The following is a 13,443-nucleotide window of genomic DNA, read 5'->3' as shown; positions in this document are numbered from 1 at the left end:
AGTGGCTTCTGTACTGGACACACAGGCCCAAGAGCTCACAGGGCTCAAAGGGCAAGCTCCTGCCCCAGGAGACCTGGCATGTCACTGCCCAGGCCACGGCTCAGATCCAGAAGGCAACATGGAAGACGCGATGGCGTAGGACATGGTAAACTGGACACTGTTGGAGGAAAGCACAGGGGGCAAGGACACAGGGAAGTAGCCGTCCCGGGATGGGGGCAGAGACAGCATGTCACAGCAGGTAACCGACGCATCCTTCATTTCTTGCAGGATCTGCTATCTTACAGCCCATCCTGCCAGGCTGAGTTTAAGGTAGCAAAACTTTGGCAACTGGTTATCACTTCTGAAGTGTAATGAGGATACTATCGCAGGTTTCAGGACAAAAATTTACATGACTTTCCTCCCCAGCTTACAAATCCCATATAGACATTTCTGAAGAGCCTAAGCAGGAGCTGACTCTCACTGGACAGGCAGGTGCACCTGCTTCTCCACAGTCCTCTGTCACCCTGTCACCCACGAACACACACCCTGTGGCTGGCACAACCTGGTCTACCCCGTGGTGAGGCCCAGCGACGGGAATCCAGTGATGTTTGGCCCGCAGCTCCAATCATCCACACATTCCCCTGTGCAACCTGGCGTCTGACAGGCCCGCGATACCATGGATCAATAACAGTGCTGTTACGAATATAAAAAGGCTATGTCTACTTTTTTTTTGTGTGGCCACGCCTCTCGGCTTGCAGGATCTTAGTTCCTGGGCCCTCGGCAGTGAAGGCGCAGTCCTAACCGCTGGACCAGCAGGGGATTCCCTATGTCTACTATGAAGTGTAGAGCTAGTACTAAGAGTTTGTACTTGAGAGGACCACGGATAGAAATGTGTGAAAACATGGGTGACTGTTGCCAATGCCCTTCTCTCCTTGACCCCAGGCAAATCCCCATGGACCCTTCCATGTCTACCATCAGGCACTGCTCTCAAGTCCCCCCTGGGCCTCAGGTAAAGCACGTGGCCCACTCGCTTCTGCCATCATGATACCCCCTGCAAGCATATCACACCGCAGTGTGTGTGTGCCTCTCTCTTCCATCACGCTGTAAGATCCTGGATGCAGAAATCACCACTCCAAGTCTGCCCCTACCCCCTGGAACATCCCCTACACAGAGCGGTGCTCAGCACAGGCTACTGACTTAAATCTCTGCCTCACCAAGTGCCACCCCTTAACAACCAAGCTAGTGGTTCCAAAACAAAACGATGACAGTATTTGCATCCTTGGTCATCCACAACGCCTTGTCAAATACAGAGTAAGTCTGTTTCTACTAAACGCAGTTGGGTGCCGCAGTTCTACTGAGGGCAAAGAACACCCTGGGAGGTATAAACTGGGAGAGCTGCACGCGAATGGTCACAGGTAGATAAGCAGTGACAGTGACCAGGAAGAGCGGGACAGCCAGCGGGACTGGACTTACCTACGGAAGACGGAACATGCCAACCAAAGGAGGGAGGGCACAGGGGCGGCCAAGGAGCCACGGAGAACGTGCCACTGAGGCAAGTGGTGACAACACCTGACCCTGCCACTGTGCGGGTAAGAGGAACACTGGCCGAGATGCTGACGTCCACTGAGGAAGGCGCCGAAGACAATGGATCAGGCCGTCTGAGCCCAGCGCCAACACACACTCCACTCACTAGCTTCCCTTTATTGGGATTTCTTACTAAACAAGAAGCCTTCTGATTCCCAAGGAGCCCTACCCCCTCCAGAGATGGATGGTGCGGCCCCCGAGAGTTCGAGACCCTGTGACTGTGACTTGTTCCGGTAACTTATGAAGGTGGCTCCTGTTCACATGCAGCTCTTCCTGAAGCCAGACAAGAGATGGAATTCACAGACCACCAGAAGCAGCCTCTGGTGAAGGGACACTTCTCTCTGTCCATAATACCCTGGCATTCTCCGTGTATCCTCAGCCTCCTGTCAATTTTACTTAGCATGATTCAGTTGTCCAGGGCCTCATTATCTCAGACGGCTGACAAAAACAGGGCAAGGAGGGTCAGACAGCTGGGAGCACGTCACAAGGAAGCTGTTATGAATAACATGCACTCCATTTTGTGATTAAAAAGCAGAGATCAGCCTAATCACAGTACTGTTTTTGACCACGTGCATTCTGCTGTTTCCCAGAGGGAAGAGATGAGGCAAACCGTCACTTAGAACTTCACAAAGTGCGTGTAACTCTAGGTCCACCACTGTCTGACATCAAGAGACTTCAGATCGAGAAACTACCATCTCAGGCACCTATGTGACTTCCAGCTTCCCCCAGACAGCAGATCACATGGGTTTGGTATATGCACATTAACAGCTCCATCTACCCCATCTTCTTTAAGATGTTCCTATCGGCAATTAGAAACAACAGAGCATGGGAATTCCCTGGTGGTCCAGTGGTTAGGACTCTGGACCACCAGCACATGCACTGCCGATGGCGTGGGTTCAATCCCTGGTCGGGGAACTAAGATCCTGCAAGCCACGTGGGGCAGCCAAAAAGAAAAGAAAAGAAAAACAACAGAGCATGGCCAAAGTGAAAACCCGGAAGGCCTAATGTCATCATATAGCAGTGTAATGTAAAGGACAGACTCAGGTATCAGACATCTTGGCTGAAGGTCCTAACTCCCCGACCCTCACCTGTGAGATCATGGGCAGATTTCTTAACCACTCTTAGCTGGCGATCTCATCAGTAAGATGATGAGAAAAAGAATAAAAAATCTGTGCCAGGATTAACTGCACACGTCCCATGAGCTCAATAAATAGCAGCTATTATTATTAGTGTTATTTTCCCTTCAATTGCTGCTTGTCAAAATCAATAGGTAAAAGCCAACTGAATATATTCTCATTCAAGAAAGTACACTGCTTCGATAAAGAAGATATGGTGTGTACACACACACACACACGCCAGAATATTACTCAGTCATAAAAAAGGAACAAAATTTTGCCACTTGCGACAACATGGATAGACCTGGAAGGCATTATGCTTAGTGAAATAAATCAGACAGAGAAAGATAAATACTGTATGTTATCACTATGGAATCTAAAAAGAAAGCAAATGAACAAATATAACAAAACAGAAACAGACTCACAGATACAGAGGACAAACTAGTGGTTACCAGAGAGGTGAAGGGAAGGGGGAGGGGCAAAGTAGGAGAAGCGGATTAAGAGGTACAAAGTACTAGGTATAAAATAAATAAGTTACAAGGATGCAATGTACAGCACAAAGAATATAACCAATATTTTATAATAACTTTGTATGGAGTCTAATTTATAAAAACATCAGGGCCTTCCCTGGCAGTCCAGTAATTAAGACTCTGCTCCCACTGCAGGGGGCACGGGTTCGATCCCTGGTTGGGGAATTAGGATCCCGCATGCTGCACGGCGTGGCCAAAAAAACAAAAACAAAGAAAAACCCATCAAATTACTATGTTATACTCCTGAAACTAACATAATATTGTAAGTTTAGTTAAATTAAAAAATTATACTGCTGCTTAAGGCAACTGGCTAAAAAAAAAAGGGTTACTTTTGAATCTGAGTAATGTCAGACGACTTTTATTTCCTTTTCTTGCCATTCAAGGTCCACTGGAACTGAAGGCTATCACTCCAATAAAAAGTTATATTTGCAATATTTAAGGGACAATTTAAAATGTAAAAAAAAGAAAAAGCCACGAGTCACCTGTAAATGGCTTACAACGTCCCAGTGGTTTTCAATCACACTGACAATCAAATCTAAGCCTCTCACCACGAACTAGGACGCTGCATACCATCTGACCCCTCACACTGCATCCTTGTTCCCTATCATTTTCTTCCTTTCTCATTACATGCTTGCCATACTTCTCTACCTCAAAACACCAAACCTACCCCTCCCTCAGGGTCATCACACTTGCTGTTCATTCCGCCCGAAACACTCTTATCCTACAGTTTTGCATGGCTAATTTCTTGTCACAGAGGCCTTGGCTCAAAAGTCACCTCCGCCGACGGGCCCTGCTACAGACCCACCCCAAGCACCGCCCAATACTCTCTCAGCAATGACCTCATTTAACCTCCGCATCCCTCCACGACAGCGTGAGCTCAGTGAGGGCGGGGACCCTGACACGACTTCGGCTCTGGATCCCAGCACCTACAATGAACAGTACCGCTCACACGACCGACACTCAACAAACAGTTGCTGAATGAAGGCCGAGCTGCTCACCTGCATCACCTGCAGGCTAGTGACTACGCCTGACCCCACTGCCTCCGGAAGGTATCACTGCACCAGTGAAACGCCCCTAAGCACCCAGAATCGAGATGGAATCGAGGTGGACTGAGAGGCTGAGAGCATATGGGCTCTTTAAACCAGGCTTCACACTAACCACCCGACACCATGTCACACATGTCATCTTGGCAGAAGTTCTGCAGAGGAACACCAACAGCAGTTGTGGGCACCTCTGAACAGATGACTCCCGGGCACGGTAGACAGCGCTCCGGAAGGGCTCGAATGTATGTATATTTATGAAGCCAGTTGCCTAACAGCTACACAGGCCGGCTTCCAGGCCCGGAGGCTACCAACGGTGAGGAGCCGGACTAGCGCGGGGCGTTGTCGCTCTAGGCGGAGCCGCGGCCGGCCCTCCGCGTCCGCCCCGGCCCCGCCGCCCTTCGCCCGGCCCCCACTCCGACCGCGCCGCGGTTCCCTAGCTCCCCGCGCCCTCCCCGGCCGGAGCCCCTGCCCAGGCGCCACCCCGCGACCCTCACCCCGGCGCTGAGGAAACCACGGCGAACGCCCCGCCCGGCCGCTCAGGCGGAGACGTGGCCCCGCGCGAGGGGGAGCGCGGCACAGCGACGGAGTCCGGCCCCCCGGAAACAGCGAGTGCGCGCAGCCTCCGTTCCGGAAGACAGAAGGTCCTCTTCTGCTAGCCAGCAGCCGCCCTCGGGCCGGGACTGCTCCAGCTGCAGTGTCGAGATCGAGCCCACCCACAATTGGCCCGAGGCGGATTTGAAAAAGTGAGTTTGGGGTTCTTTCCCTTGTCAGAAACGCAGCTCCCGGACTCGCCAGACCAACTCCAACAGGAAGCCGGGCAATTGAGCTTCCGGCGGAAGTGGCGTGCCTAAGCTCCGGTCCCCGCCCCCGCCCCGCCCCAGCTGTCAGTGTATGGGCGTCCTGGCCCCGCCCCTACCGCGTTGGGGGCGTGCTAGTAAGCACCCGGTGCGGGGGCTGGGTCCGTGTGGCTCGGAGGTGGTGGCGCTGGCCCCTGGCCTTGGCCCCTGAGCACCTAACCTTCTACCGCGCTAGTCCTTACTTGTCTTTCAGGTACAAATGCAAAAGTGACTCCTGCCTTGGAGCCGTAGCAATGTTTATTTGTATATGTGTGTGTATATATATATATGTATATATTTTTTAATCTTTAGAAAGAAAATTGTTGGCATAGGGCATGAGGTTTAGGTGAAGGTATTTTTCTTTCTTTTTTGTCTACTGGTATCAAATTGTTCCAGCACTGTTTATTGAAAAGTCTATTCTTCCTCCATTAACTTGCTTTTGTACATTTGTCAGGTCAGTTGGCTGCTTGTTGGCTGTTCCTGGGTTCTCTGTACCGTTCCGTTGATCACCACGCCTATCCCTCTGCCAACAGCACAGTCTTCACCGCGGTAGCTTTACAGCAAGCCATAATACCGGGTTAGATGATTCCTCCCACGTCACTCTTTTTCATGACTGTTCTAACTATTCTGGGGTCCATGTCCTTCCAGATAAATTTTAGAATAAACTTGTCTGTGTCCACAAATATCCTTTGTGGGATTTCGATAGGAATTGCATTAAAACTATAAATCAATTTGGGGAAAATTGGCATCTTTACTATGTTGAGTCTTTCAATCCGTGAACATGATATGTCTCTCCATTTATTTAGATCTTTGATTTCTTGCATCAGCATTTTGTAATTTTCAGCATACAGATCCTGTACATGTTCTGTTAAAGTTTATACCTAAGTATTTCATTTTCTTTGGAGTGACTGTAAATGATATTGTGTTTTAAATTTTGGTTTCCACATGTTCATTGTCAGTATGTGGAAATGTGATCGACTTCTGTGTGTTGATCTTGTATCCTGAGACCTTGCTGAACTCATTTATTAGTTCTAGGAGATTTTTGGTTGTAAATTCCTTGGAATTTTCTACATAGCTTATCATGTCATCTGCAAATGCAAAACTTAACTCAAAATGATCATGGACTTAAGTGTAAAAGTGTGTGAAACTATAAAACTTTTACCCAAAAAAATAGAAAATTTTCAGGACTGAGGGCTTGGTGAAGAGTTCTTAGCCATGACACCAAAAGCACAATCCACAAAAGAAAGAAATCAATAAATTGGCCTTAATCAAAATTAAACATTTTCGTTTTGAGAAAGACTCTATTAAGATGATGAAAAGACAAGACACAGACTGCAAGAAAATATTTACAAACTACATGAAGGACTGGTACCTAAAATATTTTAAGAACTCTCAAAACGTAAAATTTAAAAAAATACGATTAGAATATAAGCAAATATATGAAGACGTGTTTCACCAAAAAGGATATATGGATGGCAAATAAGCTTGCTTGTGAAAGATGTTCAACATCTCTAGCCGTTACAGAAATGCAAATTAAGATCACCTTGATATATTACTTCACACCTATCAGAGCAGCCAAAATAAAATAGCGGCAATACCAAATGCTGGCAGTGATGTGGAGAAACTAGATCTCTTATCTATGTTGCTGATGGGAATGTACAGTCGTACAGCCACTCTGGAATACAGCTTGGCAATTTCTCTAAAAATTAAACATATACTTAATTATATGACCCAGCAACTGCACTCTTGGGTATTTATCTCAGAGAAATGAAACTTACGTCCACACAAAAGCCTGTACACTATTGTTCGTAGTAGCTTTATTTACAGTAGCTCAAAACTGGAAACAACCAATGTTCAACCAATCCTACAATGGATAAATGGTTAAACAAACCATGGTACGTCCACACCATGAATTCTACTCAGCATTAAAAAGGAACTAGTGATACATGCAACAACTTGGATGAATCTCATCAGCATTATGCTGAAGGAGGAAACCAACCTCCAAAGGACTACACTGTATGATAGGATTTCACATATATAACATTCATGAAATAACAAAATCATAGAGATGGAAAACAGATTGGTGGTTGCCAAGGAATAGTGTGGGTGAGTGTGACTAAAACGGGCAGGACGAAGGAGGTCCTTGTGGTGATGAAGCAGTTCTGCACCTTAATTGCAGTGGTGGATCCATGAATCTGCACATGGGATAAGATGACAGAGAGCTGAGCACATGCTCTGGACCAGTGTCAGTTTCCTGGTTTTGATGTTGTACCACAGCCATATGGGATGCAACCAGTGGGGGACACTGAGGAAATAATTAAATTAGCAAGTGAAGTGTGACAAACACTAAATTTAAATACAAACAGAAACAAAGGAGCCTAATTATATATTAAATTGATGGCATATCCATGCAGAAAAAAAACTAATCTCAGTAAATTTTTAAAGTTTTATTAAGTTATTATTTACATACAATATAATTTACTCATTTTATGTATACTATTCAATGATTTTTAAAGTAAATTCAGTTACACTTACTAAAGTTTAGTAAATAAAACTAGATTCACTACAATTAGTAAGTAAAACTGGATTTAGTACAAAGTGTTTTAGGACATTATGATAACCCCCGAAGGATCCTTCTTGTCCATGTACATGCAGTCACTGCCCATTACCCTTCTCCCAGCCCCTGACAACCACTAATCTACTTTCTGTTTCCATGGATTGGCCTATCCTGGACATACCATATAAAAAGAATCACACACTATGCAGCCTTTTGTGACTGCCTTCTCTTTTAATTAGCATAATGTTTTGAGATTCATCCATATTTTATCATGTATCAGAACTTTGTTCCTTTGCGGGCTGTGTAATATTCCACTGTCTGGATATACCCCATTTTATGATCCATTAATCTGTGGATGGACACATTCCAGTGCCTCAGATGTGCTAGTCAGTGTTCTTGGTGGGGGGGGGTTAGATGAGGGACACAGGAGACACAAGATCCCTGCTCCGGTCCAGCTTCCTTTTTGCGGGGAAGACCAGACCTTCAGAGTGATAACTCACAAAGCTGGCAGGGTGTTAGGGTGGGAGGGACTTCCGTTTACATTGGGTCATTCTTTTTTTTTTAAAATAAACTTATTTACTTATTTATTTTTGGCTGTGTTGGGTCTTTGTTGCTGCACGCGGGCTTTCTCTAGTTGCGGCGAGCGGGGGCTACTCTTCGTTGCAGTGCGCGGGCTTCTTATCACGGTGGCTTCTCTTGTTGCAGGGCACAGGCTCTAGAGTGCAGTCTCTAGAGCTTCAGTAGTTGTGGCATGCAGGCTCAGTAGTTGTGGCTTGCGGGCTCTAGAGCGTGGGCTCTAGAGCGCAGTCTCAGTAGTTGTGGCGCATGGGCTTTGTTGCTCCGCAGCGTGTGGGATCTTCCCAGACCAGGGCTCGAACCTGTGTCCCCTGCATTGGCAGGCAGATTTTTAACCACTGTGCCACCAGGGAAGCCCCTACATTGGGTTATTCTTCATTCATTCATTCAGTAAGTATTCATTGTGGTCTACATACCATTCTAGACACCGTACACAATCCCTGCTGTCAAGGAGCTTACATTTTACCCCAGAGCCAGGCAACAAGCACAGAAATACAAGACAGGAAGTTTAGAGAGGACCCCTCAGCTGAGTTGCTCAAAACACATGAAGAAAGTAAGAAAAGGCGTCATGCAGGTAATTGTGGGACAGCAAGGAGAGCCACGGGTTTGGGTTTTTTGGTTTTTAACTTTATTTTTATTTTTTATTTTTATTTTTTTTATTTTTTTTTTTTTTGTGGTACGCGGGCCTCTCACTGTTGTGGCCTCTCCTGTTGCGGAGCACAGGCTCCGGACGCACAGGCTCAGCGGCCATGGCTCACAGGCCCAGCCGCTCCGCGGCATGTGGGATCTTCCCGGACCGGGGCACGAACCCGTGTCCCCTGCATCGGCAGGCGGACTCTCAACCACTGTGCCACCAGGGAAGCCCCTTAACTTTATTTTTAAAAAATTGAAGTGTAATTTGAAATGTGTTAGTTTCTGGTGTACTGCAAAGTGATTCAGTTATATATATATATATATATATATATATATATATATATATATGGCTACTCTTTTTCAGATTCTTTTCCCTTATAGGTTATTACAAGATATTGATTACAGTTCCCTGTGCTGTACAGTAGGTCCTTGTTGTTTACCTACTTTGTATATACTGGTGTGTATATGTTAATCCCAAACTTCAGTGTTTTCTTTGAGGAAGTCGTATTTGAGCTGACTTTGCGTGACGAGGAGGCCGGCGCGTGCAGGTCAGGAGGAGCTTTACAAGGGAAGGAATCGCACGTCCAGAGCAGCAGGGGTCTGAGATGAGGCGGGGTGGCAGCAAGCTGCACAGGGTCCGTCAGAGTGGTGGGAAGCCACTGGCGCGTTTCAAGCAGGGGTGACATCATCTGCCTGGTGTTTGAAGAGGTGGCTCAGGCAGTGTGGACGTGGGCTGCGGGCACCTTGAGACTGCAGCCCTGCTGGCCGGGGCAGAGGCTCAGCCCCGTCCCACAACAGATCAACTAGCTGAGGCGTCGCTGGGGGCTCAGGTGAGAGAGAATTCTCCACCCTCTCCTGCAAAGCCTCAGAAAACACTGGACCCTTCCTAAAGACTGGAAACCAAAGGAGAAGACAGTGAGGGTGTGTCTTAGCTTCGGGTACACAGACTCACCCTCTCACGCTTCTGGAGGTCAGACGTCCAGAATCGTGGGGCAGCTCCTTCCCCACGCTCTGGGAGGAGCTGTTTCCTTTGCCTCTTCCAGCTCCCACGGCCTGTCTTGGCTTGCGGCTCTCCCTCTACCTTCAAACCGCACTCCAGCCTCTGGTTCTGTCACATCTTTTTCCGCCTGCCCCTCTTGCCTCCCTTGCAATTGCGCTGAGGACCCACAGAACAATCCAGAGTTGTCTCACCTTAAGGTCCTTAACCTGCAAAGTCCCTTCTGCTAGATAAGGTGACATTCACAGGTTCCAGGGGTCAGGACATGGACGTCTTTGGAGACAGGGGCAGAGGGCATTATTCAGCCTGCCACGGGGTGTTAATAGTATATAGGGTGTGGGGTTTGCCTAAAGGAAACCCACCTGATTTTATAAAACCCTGTGGTGTTTGATGTCTGATGACAAAGTGTTATGGGCTGGACTGTGTCTGCCTCTGCCACCCTAAATTCACAGGTTGAAGCCCTAACCCTGAGGACCTCAGAATGTGACTGTGTGCAGAAATAGGGCCTTTAAGTGGGTGACTGAGATAAAATGAGGCCATATGCGTGGGCCCCAACCCAATGTGACTGGTGTCCTTATCAGAGGAGGAGATCAGGGCACACACACACAGGGACTACCACGTGGGGACACGGGGAGAAGACGGCCGTCTACACGCCCAGGAGAGAGGCCTCAGGGGGAACCGGCCCTGCGACACCTATCTCCAGAACTGTGAGACCGGATATGTCTGTTGTTTAGGCCTCCCCATCTGTGGTGCATGTTATGCAGGCCCCGGGGACCAGCACACAGAGCTGCTACTGAGAGCAGCGCCGCCCACAGCAGCACGGACGGTTGGGTCAGCACTCAACACGGTTTCCCACACTCGTCCTGCCAGGCTGCTCCGAGTGGGCGGGGGAGAACCAGAGATGAGGATACAGGTCAGGCTCACCGTCTCCAGAAGGAAACACACAGAAAACAAAATGAGAGAACACACTAGGCTCAACAGAGAGGGGAAGAGCCCCAGGAGAGGGGTGCAAAGCAGGGTCTTTGCGAGCACCCGCCTGCCAGCGGTCAGCAGACGCTTCAGCCAAGTTTACACCAGCGGAGCAAGCCAGGCAGCATCCTGCTCTGAATTGTGAAGGGGAGATAAACAGTACGGAAACGCTTCCTTTCCAGTGGTCGGTCCCAGGAAGAAAGCCAGACAGGCTGGTGCTAGAATGGCTGGTTGGGAGGCCCCTCCAGGGAGCGGGTCTGGGCCAAGCCCTGAGTGGGGAGGAGACATCGCCAGGCAGCCCGGGCGAGGGCCCAGGTTTGGGTCTAGCTGCGGAAGACCCTGGGGAGGTTTGCTGAGGGAGGGGCGGGGGCCACCCAGTGCTGGGCCTTTGTGGGCCGTGGTAGCACCATTCATTCCTATGTAACAAGCCAACCCAAACCGCAGTGGCTTCAAACAACTATTATTTCTCACGATTATGCTGGTTGGGGGCAGTGGCGTGCTGGTGTTTAACAACCTTCTCTCCAGAAAACAACAAAATGACCTTGATTTGCAGCATTTACCCATTTCCATGGTGTAAATACTCCTAGTGGGGCCAGTTTCAAGCTACCAACAGTGAGGTCCACAGACTGGATCAAAGGCAGCACCGCAGAGAACCCACAGGTACAGTCACAGATGCCCTCGGGAGCAGAGGGAACAGCCAGATGCACGCGTTTATCAAGAAGGGCTGAGTCCTGAGTGCTTATTACCTTTGCTTAATCATAACTTGAGAATTCCAAGTTCATACAATTTTCTGAAGGGCTGTGTTTCAGTTACCGATGAGAGTCATTCCTGAGATGGTGACAGTTGTCCCCTGGGCGCTGGCCACAAGGTCCTTCTGCAGGTCAGGACTTAGCTGGCAGATCCACAGGGCTGGGCCTCCCTCCAGCTTCCCAGCTCCACTGGGGCCCAGGGCAGAGGCTGAGAGCGGGAAGGATCGCGCACAGCTCATCTCTGCTGCATTTGCTTTGCCAGCGTCCCGAGGGACAGGATGGAAAGGACGTCCACTTGCAACAGAGAAATGAACCAGCACGTGGCACGCCCAAGGGAGCGCTGGACGGCTCGACTAGGGGGTCCTTAACACCCCTCATGGTGCGTACTTCATGGCTTCCGTCTCAGAGGGGCCGGGAAGGGGTGGGAATGAGACAGAGCCCCGGAGGCCAGATTGGGTGGCAGCCCTGTGGGCTGAGGGCCTCCGACTTAATTCTGCAGGGAGCTATGAATGCCACTGCAGGCCAGCACTTCCTGGGGGAGTAACCGAGACCCAGCAGCATGGTTCCCGTCAGCGTCAGGCCTGGGATGGGCTGAGCTCTGGCGGGTTGCCTGGCCCAGCAGTCCGTCTGCTTTTTTGGTGGTGACACTGGAGCCTGCCTTCCCCCAGCCCCACCTGCTTATGGGGTGCTGGCGGCTAGAATGTGGTGAGAGGCTTGGGTCTGGCTGCTCATCAGCTTTGGGGTCAGGGACAGGCTTCTGTTTGAACTGGTGGGGAGGCCACCAGTTCACCTGTGTCAGCTTGGAGGAAAGCTGAGGTCTGGGAAGCAGCCACCACACACAGGAAGAGAAGGGTCCCACATCCAGCCATGCTGGAAGTCAGGCTCGCTCTGGACTTTCAAACCCAATCCATCCCCCATTTTCTCTTCCTTCCTCCAGAGCACAGGTCAGCTGCCTGGTGCTGGGCTGCTGGTGCCCTCTGCAGCAGCAATCCTGATTCAGAACTTGAGCTTTCCAGGGCATCTTCTCTGCTGGCTGCATGAAGACTGGTCTGGCTGCAGGGCCCCCACTGATAGAGGACTGGCTCAGAATCCACTCTGTTTGGGCACTTCCTTGGGGTAAGATCCACCGATGTCATGCTGGGGCTCTCAGATCTATGCCTGTGATTCCAATCCTGTTAGCTATGAGGTATTTAAGATGACCTCCTGGGTCCTTGGTCACACCAGGAGCGCTGACAGAGGCTGGCCCGAAGAGGACTCCAGGCGATTGCCTGGAGCTTGAACCCACAGGCCAGGAAGGGCAAGTGTGCAGCCCCTGGAGGATGCCCAGCAGATGGGAAGCGCGGGCAGGGCCAGCCCGTCTGACGGGGGCACCAGGAGCCCAAGGGGGACACGAGTCTGGGGATGGGCTGAGCAAGGCTGTGCGAGGACATGAGCTGGGCCCAAGGAGCCGGCCACAAGCACATGGGAGTCGTCGGGCACGAGCTGAGCCACCAGGACACGAGCACACAGCAGGCTCCAACCCACTGTGGGCTGGATGCGGCGGGGAGCGGGGGTGTGTGTGTCACGGAACAGGAAGTAGGGAAAAGTCCCAGAAACACCTCACGGTGCGCCCTATACAACAGCTTGTCAGCAAGCCTGGAGAACCACCACCCCGGCCCGGGCTCCTGCCTCAGGTTAGAGCTGACAAGCTCCGTTCTGACCCCGGTGTGCTTGTCAGAAGTGGGGAATCCAAGCTCCACTGCAGGCGGGCCAGCGCCGTGGATCAGCGGTCTGACGCGGCGCATGCCCTGCCCTTCGCTGATGGATCCAGCGCAGCCCAAGGAAGGCTGCGTGGTTAAGCCTTGGCCAAGGAAGCTGCTACATCTGCTACGGGGC

General features: G+C 50.0%; 1 protein-coding gene across 4 annotated transcripts in view; it reads right to left on the bottom strand.

Annotated features, from left to right (window-relative positions):
- GOLGA3 (golgin A3) overlaps positions 1–7,538 on the bottom strand; it is a 46,607-nt gene extending 39,069 nt beyond the window's left edge. For all 4 annotated transcript variants that reach the window (XM_082641547.1, XM_082641549.1, XM_082641550.1 and 1 more), the window contains exon 1: positions 4,746–7,538. The gene's annotated coding sequence lies outside the window, so the exon portion shown is untranslated. The remainder of the gene's footprint in view (positions 1–4,745) is intronic.
- Positions 7,539–13,443: the final 5,905 nt, after the last annotated feature.

The sequence above is a fragment of the Mesoplodon mirus genome, assembly GCF_964341445.2.
Source record: "Mesoplodon mirus genome assembly, chromosome: 13".
Lineage (NCBI taxonomy): Eukaryota > Metazoa > Chordata > Mammalia > Artiodactyla > Ziphiidae > Mesoplodon > Mesoplodon mirus.
The sequence above is the reverse complement of the archived record's forward strand: the minus strand, read 5'-3'. Positions and strand labels throughout refer to the sequence as shown.